Here is a 24,321-nt window from a genome sequence, read left to right as displayed (position 1 = left end):
CCCCTATGTGATAGCAAAATATGTGACAGGTCCTCTTTATGGAGACATCAGGGGTCTCCAAGACCCCTAATGTCACCTAGGACCCCCCAAAAGAAGCTGATGAAGCAAAGATCTGCTCCATCAGCTTCTTTGCAGCTTCTGAAGCTGGAGAGTGACACAAGAATGCGGAAGTGATGTATTATACAACACGTCCGCATTCTTGCAGAGGAGAGGAGACCGGAGGGAGCTCGTGTACCGAGCTCCCTCTGATCCCGTGACACAGGCGACCTGCTGATCCCGGGCTTGCACCGGGCACAGCAGAGCCCGGGATCAGCGCGACGATTTAAACCGATCGGCACAGAAGGCGGATCGCTTGTATGGTAACAGGCACCGCTGCCTGTTTTGAAATTTCGGCCGTTTCCCGCTGGGCGCGCGCGAGGGGGCGTGTCTGAGCGGACGTCTAAAGACGCCCGCTCAGATCTAGAGAGCTCCGGGCCGGCCGTTTTTTTACTATGGCCGGCCCGGAAGTGGGTTAATGGTGTACATTTTGTTGTTGTGACTCGCTGTATTCTTGTCACATATATGTTGGCAAAGTTTGCAGCGGGGTTTTTTTGCATTGTACTGCGCCATTTTGCGTCCGTTCTGGGATCAGCTTACTGCGTACCAATCTTCTTCTCAGGTTCAGTGGTTGCTTTGAAAGCCAGTATTGGGGGCTGAGGGAAAATGTCTTGAAGTATGGGTCTTCTGAGAGTACTGGCTGTAGATCTTTGATGATTTCGCGTATTGCCTCTAAAGTGGGGTTGTAGGTAACTACAAGAGGGGTCCTGGTTGGGTTTTTCTTCTCCTTGTACTGTAGGAGTCTTTCTTCTTAGGGCAGATTAAATTTTTTTGGATATAGTCTTTTCCCTATAGCCCTTTCGCTGAAATGCATCAGCCAGTGTGCTCAGGTGTTTGTCTCTGTCCTCAGTGTCAGAGCAAATGTGGTGGTATCAGATTGCTTGACTTTAGATGAAACCCTGTTTAGTGTGATTCGGATGATAACTGGCATTATGGAGGTAGCTGTACCTGTCTGGGGGTTTTCTGTACACAGAAGAACGGAGTGAGCCATTGCTGACAGATATGGCACAATCCAGAAAAAACACTGTGTTCTGAGAAATTCATTTTGAGTTTGATCGATGGATGGAATGAATTGAATGATGCATGGAAGTTTAAAAGGCTTTCTTCTCCTTCTGTCCATATTATTATGAAAATATCGTCGATATAACTATCATATTTGAATGGTTTATGAGGGTGAGTGGCTGGGAATCTGTGTTCTAGGTTAGCCATGAAGAGATTGGCATATTGTGGTGACATTTGTGTGCCCATAGCTGTCCCGGTCATTTATAAATATATATTGTTATTGAAATTAAGTAGTTGTGTGTAAGTATGAATTCAATGAGTTTGGCGATTTTCACTATCATAATTTTGTGTGATTATTATGGGAGGAGAGGAATTTAGTGCAGGCCTCAATACCATCTTTATGCGGGATGTTGCTATATAAAGACTCCACATCCATGGTGATAAGTATAGTATTAGCAGGTAGGTTAGTGATTTGGCTCAGTTTGTTAAGAAAATCTGTGGTGTCCTGTATGAAGCTCTCAGTTGTGCTAATAAGGGGCTTCAGAATGTTTTCAATTAAGCCAGATATTTGTTCTGTAATTGTTTCCATACCTGTAATAATGGGTCGTCCTGGGTTTCCTGGCTTATGGATTTTGGGCAGCATGTAGAAGATCCCCATGTGAGGATTGGAAGGTATCCGATTTAAGTAAACCTTGCTGTATGTGTTTTGGGAAGGCTCAGTCCAGTCTTTAAACACTTAACTAATTCTGTTGTTTTGCTGAAACTCGCTCCATGGCTCCGAGCGACAACATTCATCCCACGTTCAAAGGCTGTTAAATTGCGTTGTTTACCCATATCTTCAGAAAAAAATCACTTCTACTGTCGCGGTAAACAACCTGCTTCCCTATTTATAATGGTCTGGCCCTCTAGCAAGTTCAGCGTGAAATTATAGCTAATTTGCCTACAAACGTCAGGTGGTTATAACAATCTGGCCACTCAGTATGTACGTGTAAAAAAAACAAAAAAACAAAATGTGTGTGTGTGTGTACAGGGGTGTGGAAATTTAAAAAAAAACTACTTGTCCAAGGACTAAAGCGAGGGCCGGATCTACTTGTCCCTCATGAAAATCTACTTGTCCTGATACACAAAAAGAAGAAAAAAAAGTAACCATAACCGTATTTAGCAATGCCAAGAAGAGCTTCTCGTTGGTCTGTGCCGTCAGATGACTGCGCTGACCAACGAGTGCTTGAATTTTGAGAGCGAAAATTCAGATTACAATGGCACAGGTACAGATAGTACACCCATACTGGCGGATGGGAAGGACCGTTTCCTGAAAGGTAAGAATAGCGGGGGAGGGGGGGGAGATTTGGGAGGAGTCTGGACCAGATTTGTGGGGGGTAATTCAATTTTTCCAAATTACTTGGGAAAGTGAATTTACCGTTGATTTCAATGGGGTTACATCCGCATGGCAATCTCTTAATGTTTTCAATTGCGATTATGTGCGATTGCACGGACGTTATTGCGGCGGGAAACTGTGCAATCTGCCTTGCGCAACTGAGGTGCCATTAGACAATAATGGCACTGCCAGCGTGATCGGCGGTGGTGTGCGATTCTGTGACCGCCGCCCGACCATCCACACGGTTTTGTGCATGATTACCGTGTAACGGATCGCCCACTCCGCTCACACACAATGTCCCATGCATGCATGCGTTTATTCGCATGCAGATGATAGGGATTGGTTTTAATTTTTTAGATTTAATTTTACTTTTTTATCATTTATTTCTTTATTGACCCTGTCACCTCCAACACAGGAGTTCTAGCACAGCACTGTGCTATTTCTCCTGTGACAGGATGGCTGCATTCCTGTGTCACTGCACACATGGAGCAGAGTAGAGAACCGTTCTCTGCCCTGCTCCGTGCTCTGGAACGTAATTTGCCGTGGTCACGGATCCCCCACAAGAGGGGGGCACCCCGACAACAACGGCAAAAAGGAAGCCCACGTGCAGAGAGACAGGCAGCCGGGAGCAGTAAACGACTGGCCGGCCGCTGGAGATAGAGGAGGAGAGGGGGAGCGAGGAGCGTGATTCAGGCAGGTAACGAGTGATTTTTAGACGGCTGTACAGCCGTTTAAAATCACTTTTACAAAACGGCTCCCACACTACATTTAGCCGTGCTGCTTGCCCGCAGCCGGGCTAAATGTAGAAAAAAACTACTCACCCGGCGCCCGAAACTGCCTGTCCCGGGCGTCGGGTGATAGGAATTCCACACCCCTGATGTGTGTGTGTGTGTGTGTGTGCGCGCGTGAGTGTGTGTATATGTATGTATGTGTGTATGTATGTATGTGTATATGTGTATATGTATATATGTGTATATGTGTATATGTATATATGTGTATATGTGTATATGTGTATGTGTATATATGTATATATGTGTATGTGTATATATGTGTATATGTGTATATACATACATACATACATACATACATACATACATACATACATACATACATACATACAGTCACGGCTCCCTGCAGGGATTTCCCCCCTCCGATCCTCCAGTGCTGACTGGAGAAACGGACGGGGGATGGTGAGAGCACAGCTGGCTCTGCCTCTAGATAGGCAGAGCCCATTGTCACTCATGTAGCTGGGTGGATCTCGACAGTAATGTTAGGAGCCGTCCTGGCGCTCTCAGTATACCGCAAGCTGTAGCTCGCGATATACTGAGCTTTGGGTCACGGGAGTACGCTAGTATATGTCCTCCCGTGACCCTTAAGAGAACTATGGGGAAAAACACTTACGCCATAGTTCTCCTTTTTTAAAGCGGTGGCGCGTGCAGTGTTATGTCATTTTCTCTCTGGCATGTCAGCTTGCGAGAGCGGGCATAGCGTGCCGAGATGGAAAATGTTAAGCTTCAGCCAATCGGCTCGCACGTATAAACCCTCACGACAACAACAAAAAAACAATACCGGCGCCTCCGGCTGCAAGACAGGCCAGCTGTAACGATAATTTGTACACAAGAGGCAGCTCCCACCGGTTCAGAAAGACCATCGATCTGGGAAACAAAGAACAAAACAGAGCGCCTCCATAGTGTAAAAGCGTAATGTATTGGTACGACACACAACTGAAATTGTACTTACAAAAAAGTCGGTGGTTAAAAGCATGTAAAAGTCGATGAAACTTAAAATCTCTAGCAGCGGGAGTCTAAAGAAGGGGGCGTGCCCCTGAAACGCATAGACCTTTTCGAACTCACAGGGGCAGAGGACGCTGATGTGTTTTCATCCCTTCAGACTCCCGCTGCTAGAGATTTTAAGTTTCATCGACTTTTACATGCTTTTAACCACTGACTTTTTTGTAAGTACAATTTCAGTTGTGTGTCGTACCAATAAATTACGCTTTTACGCTATGGAGGCGCTCAATTTTGTTCTTTTGTTTCCCTCACGACAATATGCGAAGGCCAATTTCTCTGCAGATGCCGTCTTTTATCTGACTTTACTGAGCTCACTCACTGCACGCAATTTTAAAGTTTGACACGATTGGTGTCTATTTACCTGACGTTTAAATAGTAACCAGCGCGCGCTATTTCCGGCTGCTGATAAGCTACATATATTACTAGCGTAGCAGGGAGGCCCGCTGCGCATATTGCGTAGCCTGTCAGCGGCACTGCAAGGCTATAGTCCGGTCATGGTAAATGGTGACATTTTTGGCTAGTGAGACACTCTCTAAAATTTTTCAAGCCGTGTGTTTGTGTAAAACAAAAACGGAGTATTGCAGTATGCAATGATACCTTTCTTATTGGAATAACAATATTTGTGTGAGGTGTTTACTCACCTGTGTAGCCTCTGAAGTCTCGACCTGAAACCAACATACACATATTCGTACATATATGCTACAACTGTTATGCCTGATACCGACCTGAGGTGTGCCATGGTCCGGGTGGACAGTAATGCCAAATAAGGGGGCATACTCTGTGTGTAAAAATTGAATCTCTGTGTATGTGCACGAGAGGGAAGGGAGGGAGGGTTCAGACGAGAACCGGACGTCCCAGTAGCCTCGGCCTGCCCTCTTTTTTATACGTGGGGGGCGCGCCAACCCCTCCCACAAATCCCGGCTAACAAGTTAGCCATCCCACTTAAAAGACAAGCTTTCGAGAGTCATTAACCTCTCTTCAGGTCAGATGCAATACTAATCAACATTACAGAGTTTACCACTTAAAGCATGAGAAAGTTGGGGGGGGTGTGAGTGGAGTGTTCTAAATGTTGGACCTGGGAATGAAGTGCACCCTGATAACCAAAAGACAGAATAAATAAATAAACATAGGATGACCAGTAAACCCTAAGCAGATCAGAGATATACAACATACATAGGACATTCTGATGTTCTGCATATTCATAAAAAGTTCTGGTAGTGTAAGGAAGCCAGAATCCACATTAAGTCCCTCCTTTATGGTGTTGAAATGCATAATAATTTTCAACACCATAAAAGTAATTAGGTTGATTAGAAAAGAAACCGACATATTTTTTCTTACCTGTTTGAAAAAAAATGAACCTCATCCCAAAGGGACTAACTATGAAGAACCCACTCAACTACCCACAACTCGCCAGCAGCTGAGACCATCTGCAGACGAAGCAGTGAGAAACTATGCAACCTCCTAAATCATCAACTATATGGAAAAAGACAAAGACTTTTTTTACATTGCCAGAGACAATCCCTACTCCAGAGTCTTCTACAAATTACACGTGAAGCCAAAAAAATGGAACACAAATGGACTAATTCTACAGGAAAAAAACAACAAAGCCTCATCAGTAAGAAAAGGAAGAAACTGGCAAACCTTGCACCAGGGAATATAGAGAAGATCTCACTAAACATCAAATCTTTCCCAAAACACATACAGCAAGGATTACCTAATATGTTACCTCCCAATCCTCACATGGGGACCTTCTACGTGCTGGCCAAAATCCATAAGCAAGGAAACCCAGGATGACCCATTATTATAGGTATGGAAACAATTGCAGAAAAAATATCTGGAAAATATTGAAAACATTCTGAAACCCCTAGCTATCAACACTGATAGCTTTATACAGGACACCACAGATTTTCTGAATAAACCAAGCCAAATCCCTAACCTACCTACATTAGTACAACTATATTTGTTACCATGGATGTGGAATCTTTATATAGTTATTTCCCCCATAAGGATAAGTATTGAGGCCTGCACCAAATTCCTCTCCTCCCATAGTGTCGCACAAAAATATGATAGCGAAACGATTGCCAAACTCATTGAATTCATACTTCAGCACAACTACTTCAATTTCAATACCAGGATCTATTTACAAATGACAGCTATGTTTACAAAAATGTCACCACAATATGACAATCTCTTCATGGCTGACCTAGAACACAGATTCCTAGACCACTCACCCCCACAAACCATTCACATATCGTTATATTGATATTTTCATAATATGGACAGAAGGAGAAAAAAGCCTTTTAAATGTCCATGAATCATTCAATTCATTCCACCCATCGATGAAACTCAAAATTAATTTCTTACAACATGATGAGGGGAATTTATCAAAACTGGAGCAGACAATATCTGGAGCAGTTTTCCATGGCAACCAGTTTCTCTTTCGTTTTCAAATCTTAACTGAACAAACTGAAGAGAGAAGCTGATTGGTTGTCATGCACAGCTGCTCTTGATTTTGTCTGCTCCAATTTTGATAAATTCCCCCCAGTGTGGGTTTTTTTTTTCTGTATTGTGCCATAACTGTCAGCAATGGCTCATTCTGTTCTTCTGTGTACAGAAAACCCACAGACAGGTACAGCTACCTCCTATAATTCCAGCTTCCATCCAAATCACACAAAAAAGGTTCTCCTGTACAGTCAAGCAATCTGATATCACCGCATTTGCTCTGACACTAAGGACCGAGAAAAACACCAGAACACACTGGCAGATGCATTTGGCGAAAGGGCTACAGGGAAAAGACTATCAGGATTATTGACTAAAGGGTGAAGGGTTTGGAGAAGGCAGGAGCAGTGAACAATCTAGGACAACATAGCTGAATTAGAAACATTCTCCAATTTCAGGTCACTTTTCAGTTCAGTTATGTTGCCCTAGAGATTGTTCACTTCTGCCTTCTCCAAACTCTTCACCCTTTTGGTGAATAACCCTGTATATCTGAAAAAAAATTTAATCTGCCCTAAGAGCACCATGGAAAAGGCTCCTACGGTACAAAGAAAAGCACAACCAGGACCCCTCTTGTAGTTACTTACATACCTACTCTAGAGGTAATACGTGAAATAATCAAAGACCTACAGCCAGTACTCTCAGAAGACCCCATACTTAAAGAAATATTTAAGTATGAGAAATTGGTAGGCAGTAAGCTGTCCCCAGAACAGGAGATTACACAGAATGGCACAGTGCAATGCAATAAATCCCACTGCGAACTTTGCCAACATATATGTGACAAAAATACAGCTAGTCATAATAACAAAACGTACAGCATTAAGGAATCATATTCATGCACATCTGCTAACATGGTGTACATCAGGGGTCTCAAACTCAATTTACTCAGGGGCCACAGGACAAATTTTTTTAGTCCCGTGGGGGCCGCGACTATATATGGTACCAGTGTTAATGTCTGCACGTTACAAGTGGCAACTGATCAGGTGACAGCCGCTGCATGTTAACGCCTGCACACCGCATGTAATATGTGAAAGGATTATATGCAGTTAGGAATCAATCACTCTCCCTGGATACAATCGTGTATCCAAGGAGAGTGTTTTTGTAACTGCATGTAATCATATCTCATACAATTACATGGGGTATGCAGGCGTGCACATGCAGCGGCTGTCATCTGATCATTAACTTGAATGGGTGCCAATTGCTGCATGTAAACGCCAGATTAGGCATCCCTGTGCAGGAAAACGCAAGTTTGTGACACAGGAATCCCTAATCGCACCTGAAATATAGGTGTGAATGAGGTCTAATATGCATACACACACACACACACACACACACACACACAGAAAAATACAACACCCCCACACTAATACACCCCCCCCCACAGAAATAAAATAATACTACCCTTAATACTATTAAGTGTAATCATTCCTGGGCATTAAGTGTATTAACCGTATCAGTGTAATAACTGTAGTACTATTACTACAGTAGTAGTGCAGTACTAAATGGGGTATTAACTACTAGGTAATAAGTGTAATAACTGCCGGGCATCAAGGGAAATAACTCCTGGGCAGTAGTGTAATAACTCCTAGGTACTAGTAACCAATAACTGCTTGAGTACATCTGGGCCTCAAATAAATAACCAGTTAAAAAAATAAATAAATAAAAATAAATTCTTCCATGAATGCAACCTGGTGCACATCTTGTGCAATGTATGCGTTTCTTAAACATGCGTTCGAGGTTGAATACTGTTTTAGCCAGATGTGAGCTAGTTGTTTGTTTGGAAGCCCAGCTTCTGGATCTAAACAACAAACTGGCAACACTAAGGAGCATAACCAACATGGAAAGGAGTCTGGACTTGACGCACCAGGCTCTGGTGGCGGGTGGCATAGATGAGGATGGGGGTTTGGAGGAGCAGGATACCGAGGTGGGTAGCTTGGTTATTGTTAGAAGGCGGGGTAGAGGGAAGAGTGTGAGAGGCCACTCCTGAACTGATACACCCCAATAAATATGCTAGGTTGCCGGATGTTGGGGATATTAGTTCAGGGGAGCCGCCTCTATCCGCACGGGGAGTGACTGCTCCAGTAAGGATGGGAGCAGGATAGAGGGACAGGAGAAACAGATTTTGGTGGTGGGGGACTCTATTATAAGACGGACAGACAGGGTAATCTGCCATCTGGATCTGTGAGCGTCGAACAGTCTGTTGCTTACCGGGGGCTTGTGTTCGACACATTGCGAACTGATGGACAGGTTACTGGATGGGTTTGCGCATGACCCAGCTGTCATGGTGCAGATCGGCACCAATGACAAAATAAGAGGCAAATGGAGTGTCCTAAAAAGTCAGTTTATAGACTTGGGTGCTAGGTTAAAGAAAAGGACCTCCACGGTAGTCTCTGAAATACTGCCGGTGCCACTCCAGAGAGACAGAGAGCGTTGAGGGAACTGAAGAAGTGGCTTCAGAGCTGGTGTAGGAAAGAGGGCTTTGGGTTCCTGGAGAACTGGGCTGACTTCTCAGTCACTTACCGACTTTAGCAGAGACGGGCTGCATCTTAATGGGGAAGGTGCAGCACTTTTGGGGGAGAAAATGATTAAAAGACTGGAGAAGCTTTTAAACTACATAATGGGGAGGGAATAAAAATGTATATAATAAATATAGAGCAAGTAACTAAAGGGGTGATTAATATTATTCTTGAGACCACTGCCTCAATTGCTGCTGAAAGTTGCCTCCACATTTCATCTCAACCATGTACTGACGGACGATTCAGGTTCACCACATGCACTTGACGTTGCTACTACTCTGAGAAGTTACGTGCAAACTACAGAGTCTATACGGTCCTCAGACAACCTGTTCATCATTCCCTGGGGCTACAGGAAGGGACAGGATGCGTCGGCCAGAACGATTGCTTCTTGGTTGGTCAAGACCATAAGAGCCTTTCTCCTCCTAAGGCAATCACCGCACACTCTACTAGAGGGCTTGCAACTTCATGGGCAGCTCGTTTCAAGGTCTCAGCAGAGACTATCTGTAAGGCAACCTCCTTGTCTTCTCGGCATGGACCCATCTTTACTGACTACAGCCGAATTCAGCAGAAGCGTTATTGTAAATGGTTCTACTAACTGATTTAACTTTCTTAGCATTTCCCTCTCTGTTGTGGTCATTTCCCAGCGTTTGCTACCATGATGCCCCAGAGAAAGGTATCAGGTGTGAATGGGGAGCAGGTGTGTTTTAAATGTGGTGTTAATCGCTCTCACTCTCTCATACTGTGACTATCTTCATTTCTGGCTGCGAAGCAACAAAATGTGATTATTTTAAAGGTGGGTGATTCTTTTCTATATCGTGTGTGTGTGTATATATCTAGCTTAAAAATTAACTCGTCTGTGATGAGAGGATGCCGGTGTGTAATTAACCACTTGAAAACCATGGTGTTTCACCCCCTTCCTGGCCAAGCCATTTTTCAGTATTCAGCGCTGCGGTACTTTGACTGACGTTTATTCCGTCATGCAACGCTGTACTGAAACAAATTTCATACCATTTTTTTGGGGACAGATAGAGCTTTCTTTTGGCGGTATTTTAATTACCACTGGTAATAAAATTTACTATATAACAAAAAAAGTACCCTAATTTTTGAAAAGAAAAAAACCTGTTTCCCTATGAAATGTTATGAAACATTTATCACCCCAATTTTTTGGTACAATATAAAAAACGGGGTCACGTCGAGTAAATAGACACTAAACATGTCAAGCTTTAAAGTTGCCCGCGAAATCGCAGGAAACGACCACAACCAAAATTGGCCATAGGCGACGCTTTAGACGTTTTTACCGCTCATCAGTTTAGTGTTATCAGTGATTGAAGGCCCTAGAATTATTGCTCTCACTCCGACGGTCGCGGTGATATGTAACGTGCGTATTCGGGGACAGGAAGAGAGATCAAAGGGAGATCGAGTAATGATCTGCTGTTAGAGCGTCGCCGCGCCGGTCCAAGCCGCACCGGCCACAGCGGATCGCGGGACCGGCAGCGATGGCGAGGAGGAGAAGGCGGGACAGAGGTACGGGGGGGGCGCACACCCGCAGCTCCTGCAAGTGATCAGGCGTCTCTAGAGACGCCTGATCGCTTGTATGTAAACAGACATCGCTGGCTGGAGGGGGGAGGGGCAGGACGTCTTAAGACGCCTTCCCGCTCCTAGCAGACTCCAGTTCACAAATGGCCATGGATGGTAGCTTCCCTGATGTGAGTGGGCATTTTTAGACGTCCTCACTTGTCCTGCTCGTGCATGCCGCTGGGTGGCGCACGCTAGAAAACTGCTTTAAATTGTAAACGGCAAACGATGGCCCCATATGTGATGGCAATAAAGTTAAGTCAAATTATAAAATTTTAAAAAAACACAATTTTTTTTAAGGTCGCCTGCCCCCCCACACACACACGCGTCAGGTGCGCCTACATGTGAAAATGGCGATTGCGCCACACGTTACATATCACAGCGAACGTCAAGCGTGAGGGCAATAATTTTAGGACAATTAAATCACTAGAACACTAAACCGACGAGCAGTAAAAGCTTTTAAAGCGTCGCCTATGGCCAATTTTGGGTATGGTATTTTTTTGGGTGGGTGCACGCAATTTTAAAGTTTGACATGTTTGATGTCTTGATGCACGCACGCACGCACACACTAAATGAATGAACCAGAATTAACAGTGACTCCTCTCTTTATCGCACAGCTCATTCAAAGGTTTCAGCCAATGTGAGACAAGGCAGGCAGATTATGCTATGCTATCTCCTTAGATAACCCATAGTTCTTTGGGAATCCTTTGTTGAATATTAAGAGTTTATTGGTAAAATTGTTGATTTTATATCTGATTTTTTTACTACTTTTTTTTTAATATTCTTTATTTAAAGTCAAGTGGCTGTAAGAAACTCACCCCGCGGCGTTCCAGCGTCGCGTCTCGAAGACAGGCCCTGCCTTCTCCACGCCACACGTCGCTCCGATAAAACCGTCGGGGAAGCTATTGTGCGGTGTCCTTCTATGGTGCAGTGTATGCCAGCCAGTCGCATGCTGTGCTGGTTCTCCTGCTGTCACGGATCTCTCCACCATTGAAGACGCCGCTCTCGGTCTCCAGCTCAACCCCTCCTGCATCGTGGGTTTCCGTCTCACTCTGCTGACATCCAGAAACCGCAAGTAGCCTGGGTCGTCTGACCCTACCTTCAGCCCTGTTGCAAACGTTATCCTGATCGTTATAACTAGAGGTGGGGATTGCTTAGGGAACAGCACCACCTAGTGGGGACTCCTAATAGAGCCTGCTGCTTATTTCCTATGAGTTATACTGTGGATTCTGGACTATGCTATAAGTGCCTGGAGATAACCATTGATGATTATTGCCTATACCCAGGGCTTGAAAGCCCGACGAGCAGCTTCCCGGCCGGCCGGGAGCTTTACATTCAAGTGATCGGGCGTCTCTAGAGTCGCTCGATCGCTTGTATTAGCAGCTGTCACTGCCGTTGCCGGTTCCGAGGTCCGCTGTGCCCAATGCGGCCGGGACTGGCACGGCTCTGTGACAGGAGATCAAAGGGAGTTCAGTATACGAATGCCCTTTGATCTCCTCTCAGTCCCCGAATGCAGGAAGTGATGTGTATTACATCACTTCCTGCATTCAGTGTCACTCTCCAGCTACAGAAGCTGATGAAGCAGATCTCTGCTTCATCAGCTTCTCTGGGGGTCCCTAGGTGACAGGGGTCTTGGAGACCCCTGATGTCTCCCTAAAGAGGACCTGTCATGTAAATTGGCTATTACATAGGGGGCTTCTTACTAAAATTAAAGAATCATAAAAAAATAAAGAAGCATAACTACATTTTTGACTGACTGGTGAGACACCATCAAATTTTTCAAGCCCTGCTTATACCCTATACTGTGGATTACTGAACTGTGTAATTACTACTAATTTATAACTCCAATACTGATATTACTCACGGTCCGTGTGGTGACTTCTGAACTGTGAGGTTACTACACAGTGCTACCGCTACTAACAGTGCATATCCCGCTTATATCGGCCTCACTACTTGCAACCGTGTAATACGTATAAGGTTCTAACCTCTACTAACATGTAACTACTCCATCCCTACTGCTGGGGGAAATTACCATACCCCCCCCCCCCTAGCTCTCGGGTTGAACCCCAGCTGTTTACTGTACCATTAACGGTTGATGATGTAATGGCTCCTCTTTCCTCCGCTACACCATTGGAGAGGATCAATTGAGGCCACATACTGACTAGCCGTCAAGAACTTCTTTCCGCAGCTGTGATCCTAGCGACTTACTAGAGTGACGTGACAGTGGCTCCGTCGGCTAACAAAGTGAAGGGGGGAGGAGTCCGGTGACGTTGATGTCCTTGACGTCACCGGACTCCTCCCCAAGAAACTTTCTGCACGAGCGCCAGCTAAAGCATTGGCCTATACATACAGCACAGCAATGAAGTAATAAAATTAACTAGGATCAAACTAATCCAGCACGTTATTATTCTGAGTTGCCCCACTCAAGCGGCGGCCATGTTGAGTGGGGCACGTGAGATTAATAACGTGCTGGATTAGTGTGATCCTAGTTCATTTTATTACTTCATTGCTGTGCTCTATGTGTATAGGCCAGTGTAGTTGGATCTGTATGTGCGTTATAATTAATGGAAATTAATCGATTAAAATTTAAATAAATATAATTACATTATTACATAACCTTATTTTTATTCTCCTACTAAACAATCTAATATGGCCTTTGAAAACATTCCTTAAATCCACTCTAGCTTAGCTTAACTGTCCCTACATAGATATATACACTATATTGCCAAAAGTATTGGTACACCCCTCCAAATCATTGGATACAGGTGTTCCAATCACCTCCATGGCCACAGGTGTTTACAATCAAGCACCTAGGCATGCAGACTGCTTCTACAAACATTTGTGAAAGAATCTGTTGCTCTCAGGAGCTCAGTGAATTCAAGCGTGGTACCGTGATAGGTTGCCACCTGTGCAATAAGTCCAACCGTGAAATTTCCTTGTTACTAAATAGTTCACGGTCAACTGTTAGTGGTATTATAACAAAGTGGAAGCAACTGGGAACAACAAACTCAGCCACGAAGTGGTAGGCCACGTAAAATGACAGAGCGGGGTCAGCGCATGCTGAAGGGCACAGTGCACAGAAGTCGCCAAATGTCTGCTGAGTCAATAGCTACAAACCTTCAAACTTTGTGTGGCCTTCAGATTGGCAGTGCATAGAGAGCTTCATGTAATGGGTTTCCATGGCCGGGCAGCTGCATCCAAGCCTTACATCACCAAGTGCAATGCAAACCGTCGGATGCAGTGGTGTAAAGCACACCGCCGGGGGCGTGGCCTGACTGCCGACATGGACGGACGCTGATTCCGCTGCTCCAGTCCCTCGTTTCTCCTTCAGCCATCCTGATCACTCACTCCCAGCTGTTTTCACCCCCCCAGCAGCTCCGATCCTCCCTCCACATCTTCTGACCACGAATATGGTCAAAATAGGAGACCAGAGAGATCCGTCTCCTGCAGAGAGGCTGGCAAGGTTCCAGAGGTCACAAGATGGCGGCGGTGACCATGCAGCCTCTCCCCCCTGCACGCTCGTCCTCAGACCGGACGAAGCCTCCAGTCCCTAGTCACCCTGGAACAAGTAAGCAGGGCACACAAAGGGGGTCTGGGGTGGCTCAACATCAAGGGGCTGCGATGCTAGGCTCGCACCCCCCCCCCCCCCCCAGGCAGCCCCGGGGCTGCACTGCTTCCTCTCCTGCAGACACTCCTAACATAAAGATGGTGGATTGGGTCCCGCCCGCAGCTGCGGCCGTCAGTGCTGAGCCTACTCTTTTGCAACTAATGAAGGCAATCCAAGACTGTAAAACAACCTTTGCCTCACAAATTGAAGGGGTACATGTTGATCTCTCTTTCCTGAAGTACAGACCCTGCAGGAGGGTTACCGAAACTGAGGGCAGGATCAACACCTTAGAGGACACTGTGCTGCAAAAAGAAATTACAGCCTGCAAAGCTAAGTTGGATGATCTGGAGAATCGCTCCAGACGCAATAACCTACGCTTTGTAAGATTCCCTGATTTTGCTCCGTAAAGTTTTTCCTGATTTTGCTCCGTCCTCTGCGTTTGCTATTGAAAGAGCGCACCGCACTCCTTCTGCACCTCCTCCTGGATCATCACCCAGACCACTGATTGCTAAACTCCTCAGCTTTAGAGATAACGCCGCGGTTCTTCAGGCCTCTCGTGCTGCTTGGGAACTTTTCTACAATGGCGGTCGGGTTTTCATCTTTCCTGATTTCTCTGCTGAAGTGCAGCGCCAGAGGTCATCATTCCTGGAAATTAAAAAACGCCTCCGTCGAGAAGGTGTATCCTATGCCTTATCCTGCTAAACTGCGAGTGGCGACTGAGGGTACAACGCACTTTTTCTCTACTCCTATTGAAGTGTCTAACTGGCTGGATGGTAAAGGTCTCCCTCAACGCAGCCGCAATGATGATCGTTGAACAGTCTGATTTATAACTGACAGTTCTCAACATACCACGTTCAGCACTGGGTACCCTGCTGATTGCCTTTATTGCATATCTTGCTTTTGCTACTAACCTATACACTGAGTGGCCAGACTATTATGACCACCTGACATTTGTAGGCAAATTAGCTATAATTTCGTGCTGAAGTTGCTAGAGGGCCAGACCATTATAAATAGGGAAGCAGGTGGTTTACCACGACAGTAGAAGTGATTTTTTTTTTTTCTGAAGATATGGGTAAACAACGCGATTTAACAGCCTTTGAACGTAGGATGATTGTTGCCGTTCGGAGCCATGGAGCGAGTATCGGCAAAACAGCAGAATTCGTTAAATGTTAAAGTGTTTAAAGACTGGATTGTCAGCCGAAAATCTGGGTCTGAACGTGCGAACGTGCGAATCTCGTGGAGTCAATGCCTAGAAGAATCGCCGCAGTATTGAAGGCAAAAGGTGGCCCAACGAAGTACTGATGGGGTGGTCATAATAATCTGGCCACTCAGTGTATGCCTTACTGGATTTCTCACAGTTTTATATGGATGTGCTCTGTCCCTTTATTGGGTTGTCTATCTCTCCTAACAGGGAGTGAGTGACTATTTTGCACTCTTCTGGTGAGGACCTGGGTTGTTTAGGACGGGTCCTGATCAGACTGGTTGCGCCCCTGCCGTGTTGGCTTTGCTCTGATTAGGGTATAATTATGTTTAGGGCCTGGGCTTGTTAGGCTTGGGTTAACAAGCGTGGTGGTATGGAAATTGTAGTTCTTTTTGTTTTTTTTGTCAACATGCATGCACTGTTTTTAGCATGGATAAATATTTTTCAACCTCTTCGGTCTCTGTACACATGTTTCCACCCTAGTGTTACTACTATTATGTCTCCCTCCTTATGGTGTATACATTTATTTCCTGGAATATCAGATGGCTGAACTCCAAACTTAAGCGATCCTTGGTCTTTGACTTTCTGTATAGACATCGGCCTCATGTGGTGTGTCTACAAGAAACTCATCTGATGGGCTCCAAAGTATTGCTACTGATTGGAGACTTTGATTCCGTTCCCTAACCTGGTCGAGGATAGAAGGGGAGGAACGGGTCACCCATGTCCTGTTTTCTCTACTTGGAATAATAGCTTTGGGCTTATTTGATATCTGGGCGATTGGAAGTATCCGGATTCCAGTGTCTACTCCTGTCACTCTGCTACACACAGGACTCTCTCTAGAATAGACTTAGCGTTTGGTACCCATACTGTACTTCCTTGGTTACATGCTATAGGCTACCTTCCGAGAGGTATTTCAGATCATGCTTCCTTGTCCCTTGAACTCTGCTGGGGTAATTCCTTTTCCACACGAGTATGGAGGATGAATTACATGGGAGTTGCTGGAAAAAAATGGTCAATCAGTCTCTACTTCTTTACAAGCTTACCTATGCGCAGAGGGGTAGCCCAGACCGATTTGAACGGATCTGGGGACCATGGCTCTCCTCTACTGCTACAACAACTGATCCTGCATAATTGTACTTTGTGCTCTAGTATAAGGCCTGGAGCTCCATGTTCCTCTACTGGCTCCCCATGTTCATTGTACAATGGTGTGTAACCATGCATTTCCTATGCCTGTATTGTAATTTACCTTTGCACTGAGACTGTAAACTCATTGTGATCTTTTTCTTAGTTTTTTCTTGTGTTTTATGTCACTGGGTATGTTGCCAGAGTTTTCCCTTTTTTTGGGACCTGTTTTGTAACGTTTTGCTAACTTAATAACCTAATAAAAAGCATCTTTAAAGAAAAAAGCACACCACCACTGGACTCTAGAGGAGTGGAGACGTGTTCTCTGTAGTGACGTATAATGCTTTTCTGTCTGGCAATCCGATGAACATGTCTGGGTTTGGCGGTTGCCAGGAGAACAGTACTTGCCTGACTCCATTGTGCCAAGTATAAAGTTTGGTGGAGGAGGGGCGTGGCCGTGATGTGAGTGAGCGCACGTGTCGGGTGAAGCTCCGCTGCCTCCGCTCGGGAAATCCTGAATTATCTCCTGCCTACCGCACCATTTGACCGGTCCAGGTCCCTCACCCTGTGCTGGACTCACCTGAGCGACGATCTATGTCCGCCAGGTCCCGCAGACGTGCCACAGCGCTGAGACGATCCACCCGGAAAACGAAGGGCTCAGGTGGGGGAAAGGCCGGAGCCATCTTGAACTCCCCTGTGCTTGTCCCTGGGCCTCTCCTGCCGCTGCTGAACATGGAAGGGGATAGCGTGGAGGGGGTGAGTGAAGGGCCACCACGGACACCTACTACTGGGGGGACTGAGCCGCATACCCCAGAAGCTGCAGGGACCTCTGCAATCCTGGCTGCGATTGAGGGGTGCCAAGTCACTCTCACGGCCAAAATTGACCACCTAGCTGTGGAATGCACCCTGATCCGCCATGATTTAGACAAAATTCACGCCTAACCACGGCAGAAACGAGGGTGTCGCAGGTGGAGGACACGGTGCAGGGCCATACTGCTGCAATTAATGATTTGCAACATACAGTGCGTGTACTCGCTGCAAAGGTGGATGACGCGGAGAACCGCATGAGGGGAAATAATGTGCGCATTATTGGAGTACCAGAGGGGGAAGAGGGAACGGATGCGGTACACTTTGCTGAAACCCTATTTAAAAAAGTTCTGGCGCTTGACATATTTCCCCCTACATTCGTGGTGGAACGGGCGCACCGGGTGCCCACTGGCAGGGCAATACCTGGAGCGCCCCTTCTTGGCACGCCTCCTGAACTACAGGGACAGACAGGATCCTGGCTGCAGCTCGCAAGTCCCCTGACGTGCTGCGGTAACGCGCAACTTCGTTTTTTTTCCTGATTTTTTTCCGCAGAGATCCAGAAGCGAAGGAGGTCGTTTGTGGATGTGCGTCGCAGACTTCGGGAGAAGGGGATCCAATATGGCATGTTTTATCCGAGTAAATTACGTGTCCAGCATTCAGGCAAGGTTCACTCACTTTTTTTGATACCACGGCCCAGGCGGGAGACTGGCTGGATGTATTGGGATAAGAGGGATCCGCGTTAATTGGTTTACTTTCCTGGCCTGGACTCATCAGGACTGCCCTGCTTTGGGACTGTCATGGGATCTCACCTTACTGTCGGGCAGGAGTTAGTTTTGGGGCGACCAAGGACTCGGGTGGACTCTGTATGTACCATCTTCTGCGGTTCTCCTCGAGGCCCGAAGGCTGCCCCACGTTCTTATTTTTCGCGGATGGCTTAGTCTCCATCAGGAGGCGGCGGATACTACATCACACCTGGAACTGGCTGTTTTTTAGTTTAGCCCTTTATTTTTTATTTTTGGGGATTTTTATCCCAACACTGGGACACCTTTACCTGGAGGTGCTCTGACAATTGGTCGGGGGTTTGGGTCTAAGCTTCTAGTGGGTTAAGGTTGTTTTGTTACTAGCAAACAAGGGAGTTCTCAATGTGGGTTCTGGGGTTGTTTATTGGGGGGGGAATGTGCCATGTGTGTCCTTGGGGACGGTGGGAGGAGGTTATTTTTCCTGCACATGTTCGGCCTGATGTGTCCAATGTGTTCTCCTAGGCCACTCATGTCTCTTATTTGTTCTGATGGGGGATCGTATTGATATTTTGTCATGGAATGTGAGGGGTCTCAATGATAAATTCAAACGTGCTATGATTTTGAATTACCTGAAGCAACAGCGCCCACACATTATTCTTTTGCAGGAAACCCACCTCACGGGTAGCAAGGTTTTGACATTAAGACGCCCATGGCTGCATAAAACATACCATGCTCCTTATTCGGTATATGCAAGAGGGGTGTCGATTTTAGTTAGTAGGTCCCTACCCTGTTCGGTTACCCATACCATCATTGATCTCGGGGGCAGGTATCTTGTTTTAATACTCAATGTGAATGCGAAGCAATTTGCTATTGTTAATATGTATGTTCCGCCCCCTTTTCAGGTGGAGATCCTCTACACCGTCTTCCAGAAGTTGGCGGCCTTCCTTCCTTTGCCTGTCCTAATAGCGGGTGACTTTAATAACATATTGGACCCCTCTCTGGACTCCTCCAATGTGCCAGAGCCACGGGATTGGAATTGCTATCCTGGGCGGATGCGGCCGGAGGAGATCTGGAGATGGAAAAATCCGGGACAGCGGGCGTACTCATCTCTCTCACACTCATGGCTCCTCGGCCCGTATACATATGGCCTTTGGCAACAAGCATCTGCTTAATCTGTTTGTTGGGGCTACCTATCTACCTGGGGGATTATCAGACCATGTCCCCCTATCAATTTCCTTGTTGCTCCCTGGTCCGGGGGGCTCTGGGTGTTGGAGGCTGTCACCGAGTTGGCTGAGCGTGGAAGCGGTTTCGGCCCATATTGTCCCCGCTATGGATGGGTACTGGGAGGTAAATGAGGGTACAGCATCCCCTAGTGTGGTGTGGGATGCCTTTAAAGTTAATGTGAGGGGGGAATATGTTTCGGCTATTAAAGCCTCTCGGGTGGAGTTTAACGCTACATTAGAGGAGTTGCAGAGGGTGGAGTCTGGGTGTGCGGCGGCTTTCGCGGATTCCCCTGGGGAGTCTTCTCTGGAGGTGCTGAGAGTGACACGCAGAGCCCTCCATTTACACCATGTGGAGATGACCAGCTGCTCCCTGCGGGAACTACGTGAATCACTCTTTGAACAGGGTGACAAAAATGGTAGACTTTTGGCCCTCCTAGTGGCGGATCAGAGAACTCAAACATCTATTCCATGTATTATGGGGGAGGGGGGTGATCGGGTTACGGAGCCTCGGGACATACTACAGGAGTTTCAAAAGTATTACCAACATTTATATTCTAGGATCCCAACGTATGATTCGGAGCGCCTGGAGGGACCCCTGGGGGGCTTATCCTTGCCGGCTTTGGGTGTGGGGGACAGTGGAAGTATGGATGCAGATGTGTCGGTTCCTGAGATACTGGCGGCCATTGCTTCATTCCCTAATGGGAAATCCCCAGGGCCGGATGGCCTGCCTGGGGAATGGTATAAATTGTACGCGGAGCAACTGGCCCCCAGGCTCCGGGGCCTATATGCATCTGCCCTAGAGACTGGTGGGCTCCCAGACTCGTTTCGGGATGCACATGTGTGCTGCTCCCTCAACCCGGCAAGGACCCTCTCGTGTTCCTCTTATAGACCCATTGCCCTTCTCAATATGGATCTAAAAATTCTGACCAAGTTACTGGCAACCAGATTGTCCAAGATAATAGGCTCACTGGTTAACATTGACCAGACAGGGTTCATGCCGGGCAAGTCCACGGACACCAATCTGCGACGGGTTTTTACCCATATTCATCTATCGCAAGGGGTTGAGAGTACCAGAGCGTTGGTGTCATTGGACATAGCCAAGGCATTTGACTCGGTAGATTGGGGATTTATGGCCTTGCTGGGCCATCCCTGCGTGCAGTGTTGGAGGTGCTGGAGGAGTGTGCTGTGTTCTCGGGGTTGCGGGTGAACTGTTCAAAGTCGCATATCCTACCATTGAGTCCTCTGACTAAGCTGCAGGCGAACCCTGATCTCCCTCTCCAATGGGTGGACAAACTTACCTACTTAGGGGTTACAATTACTGCGGGGGTGGGAGATTACTATAAACTGAATGTGCTTCCTCTGCTAACGAATACTAAACGCAGGCTGGAGGCGTGGATGCACCTACCGCTGAGTCTTATAGGGCGCACTAATCTCATCAAGATGAAGGTACTCCCTGTTCTGCTGTACTTCCCCCGTAATGCTCCCACACGGGTACCTAACGCCTTTTTTAAACAGATGCATGGACTCTTTTCCACCTTAGTTTGGAATTCCAAGACTCCACGGGTGAAGCTCAGCCTTCTCCAGGAACCTTGGACTCAGGGACGACTTGCATTACCTAATCTCAAGAAATACTACCTGGCGGGCCAGATGGTGGTAGCCCACAGATGGCTCACTGCGGAGGATGGCGATGCAGCTGTGGTAACAGATGCAGCGTTACTGGGGTCGTATGCGGCTCTTACGGGATTGGTTTATAGGGGAGTGGGGGCACCATATCCCCTGATGGCCCCTATGGAGGCAACTCTTTGGACTTTGGCTTTGGACGAAGTATGTAAAATCCTGTACCCAGAAGGTGCTAAATTGTCTCCACACACTTCCCTGTGGAACAACCCGAGACTGAGGCATTTTATGGCTATCCCTGACTTTCACATTTGGCCAATGAGAGGAGTTGAGACATTGGGGGATCTGACTTTGACCGGTTCACTTGCCTCCTTTGCAGAACTACAGGGGAAATTTAAACTTCCAAATAGCTACCTATTTCGATATTTCCAGTTACGACATGCATTCCAGGCACAGATGGAGGGGCCTTATTGTTCCCTTACGGTTTCGCCTCTGGAATTCATGCTCAGACGGGAGGGTATACAGAAACCGTTATCGCTGGTGTACCAGGCCCTGTCAGCCACGGAGGGTGTTCATAGGCTCCCTTGTAAACCAAAATGGGTAATGGACGTGCCGGATCTCTCTGACGACGTCTGGGAGGAGGTATGGGATTACCCCTTCTCCCACCTGGTTTCTATCAGGGATAGGCTTATACAATTTTTAAAATCCTGCATTGAGTTTACTATACGCCTGCAAGACTTGCAAGGATCTATAGTGACCCCACAATCTCGTGTTGGCGTTGTTTGGCACAACCAGCTGATTTTCGTCACATTTTTTGGGACTGTCCAGGGATTTCGGGGTACTGGAAACTTGTAACTGACTTAATTTCGCAGGTTATAGCACTCCCTGTTCCGCAAACAATATCAGTGTGCTTGATGGGGCTTACTGAACAGGTTGCCCCTACTACTGCCCTGCGCACAATGACTGGAATACTAGTGGTCCTCCACTGGAAGAGGAAAGACCCTCCCACTCTGGCGGAATGTTGTCTATTCCTCCCTACATCTGTACAAGGCGGCCTACCTCAAAAGAGGATGCCCTGGGAAGTTTGACAGGATTTGGGGGTGGTTGGATTGCTTTGGCCCAATTACGAGCAAGTGACGGAGCTGAGCCACCTTGAGAACTGTTAGGATGATATAGGCAGCTGTCCCTATACCTCATCACCTTGTAGTTCACACTTCATTATCCGGTCTCGCCACAGGGTGGATATAATTACAGGAGACTGTTGACCCAGTGTGTGTGTACAGGCACTCAGCCCCCCCAGTTATGGGGGGTTGGGGGCCTGCAGATACACCATTTTTGTGGCACTAAGGCATTCTGAGATATCTGGTTCTGGTGGTACACTCGGTCCTGGGGCACAACCTGGCACAAGTTTTGTGGGGGGGGGGTTTGTTGGGTGGGGTGGTGGGTTGTTTAGACTAAGTATGTACCCCTACTGCTGTAGGTGATTGTTGTTAATGTTTTTTATTTGCAAAACTGAATAAAAAGTACTTTTCAAAAAAAAGTTTGGTGGTGGAGGAGGATTGTGGTGTGGGGTTGCTTTTCAGGGGTTGGGTTTGGCCCCTTGGTTCCAGTGAAAAGAACTCCTCCTAAGGCATCAGCATACCACGACATTTTGGACAATTTCATCAGTACCTAACCTTACAAATGCGCTTCTGGAAGAATGCTCAAACATTCCCATAGATGCACTCCTAATCCTTGTGGACAGCCTTCCCAGTAGAGTTGATTATATATATATATATATATGTGTTTGTTACAAAGACAAAAGAAAACCCCTCTTGATTTATATACCTCATCATATTAAGACCATTATTAATGTGCCAATGACATCACCAAACCATAATCTGCATTTTTCTTAAATTCAAACCACCGTGCCCATATTTGATAAAATCTTTTATATTGTCCTCCCAAGATGTTAAAACCATCTCTTCCATATTACAAATGTTGTTAATTTTTCAAACCACTGATGTAACGGGGGTATAGAAACCTTCTTCCAATACTGCGGTATCAGAGCTTTCACAGCATTAAGTAGATGTGGGGTCAATGAAAATCTATATTTCACTGCAGAATCTATAGTGCAATGAAATAACATACACCATGGATCTTCTTCAATATGAGAACCCATAATTATACACACACACACACACACACACACCTTAAAAAAACTTTAGGGTGTCTCACCAGTCAGTCAAAAATGTCACCAGTCGGCATGATTGGACTATAGTCTTGCAGCGCCGTGCTGCTGACAGGATATGCAAGATGCGTATCTTCGCTACACCAGTAATAAACTTGTCAGAAGCTGGACACAGCACGTGCTGGTTACTATTTAACCACTTAAAGACCAGGTGTTTACACCCCTGGCCAGGCCGTTTTTCAGTATTCAGCGCTGCGGTACATTGTATTAAATATTATAATTCCCTCCCGTACGTTAGGAAACATCTCCTCCTGTTTTTATAAAATGTTGTTGGAATTAGGGAGATCAGAGTTTCCCGATTCTTTGATTAGATGGGAGAGGGACTTGGGTAGCCAGCTGCCTGTTGAACAAGACATTAAGGTATTGGCTTTAACACATACCTCCTCAATGGCACATACCATGGAAAAGATGAATTATAAATTACTTATCCGTTGTTACCTCTCTTTGTCTAGAATGCATGAGATGTATGGTGATTTTTTCCCCCCATGTGCTGGAGGGGATGTGGACAAAGGGGAACTATGGCACATAGTGTATATGGTGGACGTGTCCCATTATCCAGGGATGTTGGACTTATGTTGAAAAAATATATATATAGATATATATATTTTACAGACAGGTGGTGCCCCTTTTTGGAGGGCACCTGTAGGCAGATGCCAACATTGCCTAGCGAGAAATCCAGCCCTGCAGTCTAGGCCTGAGGCTGATGCTCTCCACTGTGTAATGACAGTGGGAGCAAGGGCTTCTGTGCATGCTTGATGTCCTCACACATCAGATTCCAGGAAGACATATGGGTAAGTCCTCCCGAAACAATAGGATTGCGGACTGGCCCTATATGTAAAAGGGCTGGTCTGCAAGTGGTTGCACAGACCATAAGCAAGCAAAAAAGAGAAGTGTATTGTTGAGGTTTACACACACTTTTTTTTT

The 24,321-nt window shown here is 46.3% G+C and overlaps 1 protein-coding gene and 1 long non-coding RNA gene across 2 annotated transcripts in view; one reads left to right on the top strand and one right to left on the bottom strand.

The window, feature by feature from the left end:
* LOC108798430 (ubiquitin-conjugating enzyme E2 B) overlaps positions 1 to 24,321 on the top strand; it is a 108,880-nt gene that overhangs the window by 26,553 nt on the left and 58,006 nt on the right. The window lies entirely within an intron of this gene.
* The window catches only part of LOC108798431, a 63,628-nt gene that overhangs the window by 26,586 nt on the left and 12,721 nt on the right, over positions 1 to 24,321 (bottom strand). The window contains exon 2 of the long non-coding RNA XR_001941949.1: positions 13,968 to 13,974. This is a non-coding gene — a long non-coding RNA (uncharacterized LOC108798431). The remainder of the gene's footprint in view (positions 1 to 13,967; positions 13,975 to 24,321) is intronic.

This window comes from Nanorana parkeri, unplaced genomic scaffold, assembly GCF_000935625.1.
Source record: "Nanorana parkeri isolate BGI_ZX_2015 unplaced genomic scaffold, ASM93562v1 scaffold1473, whole genome shotgun sequence".
Taxonomy (NCBI): domain Eukaryota; kingdom Metazoa; phylum Chordata; class Amphibia; order Anura; family Dicroglossidae; genus Nanorana; species Nanorana parkeri.
Note: the sequence above shows the minus strand (reverse complement) of the source record. Positions and strands in the feature narration are given on the sequence as shown.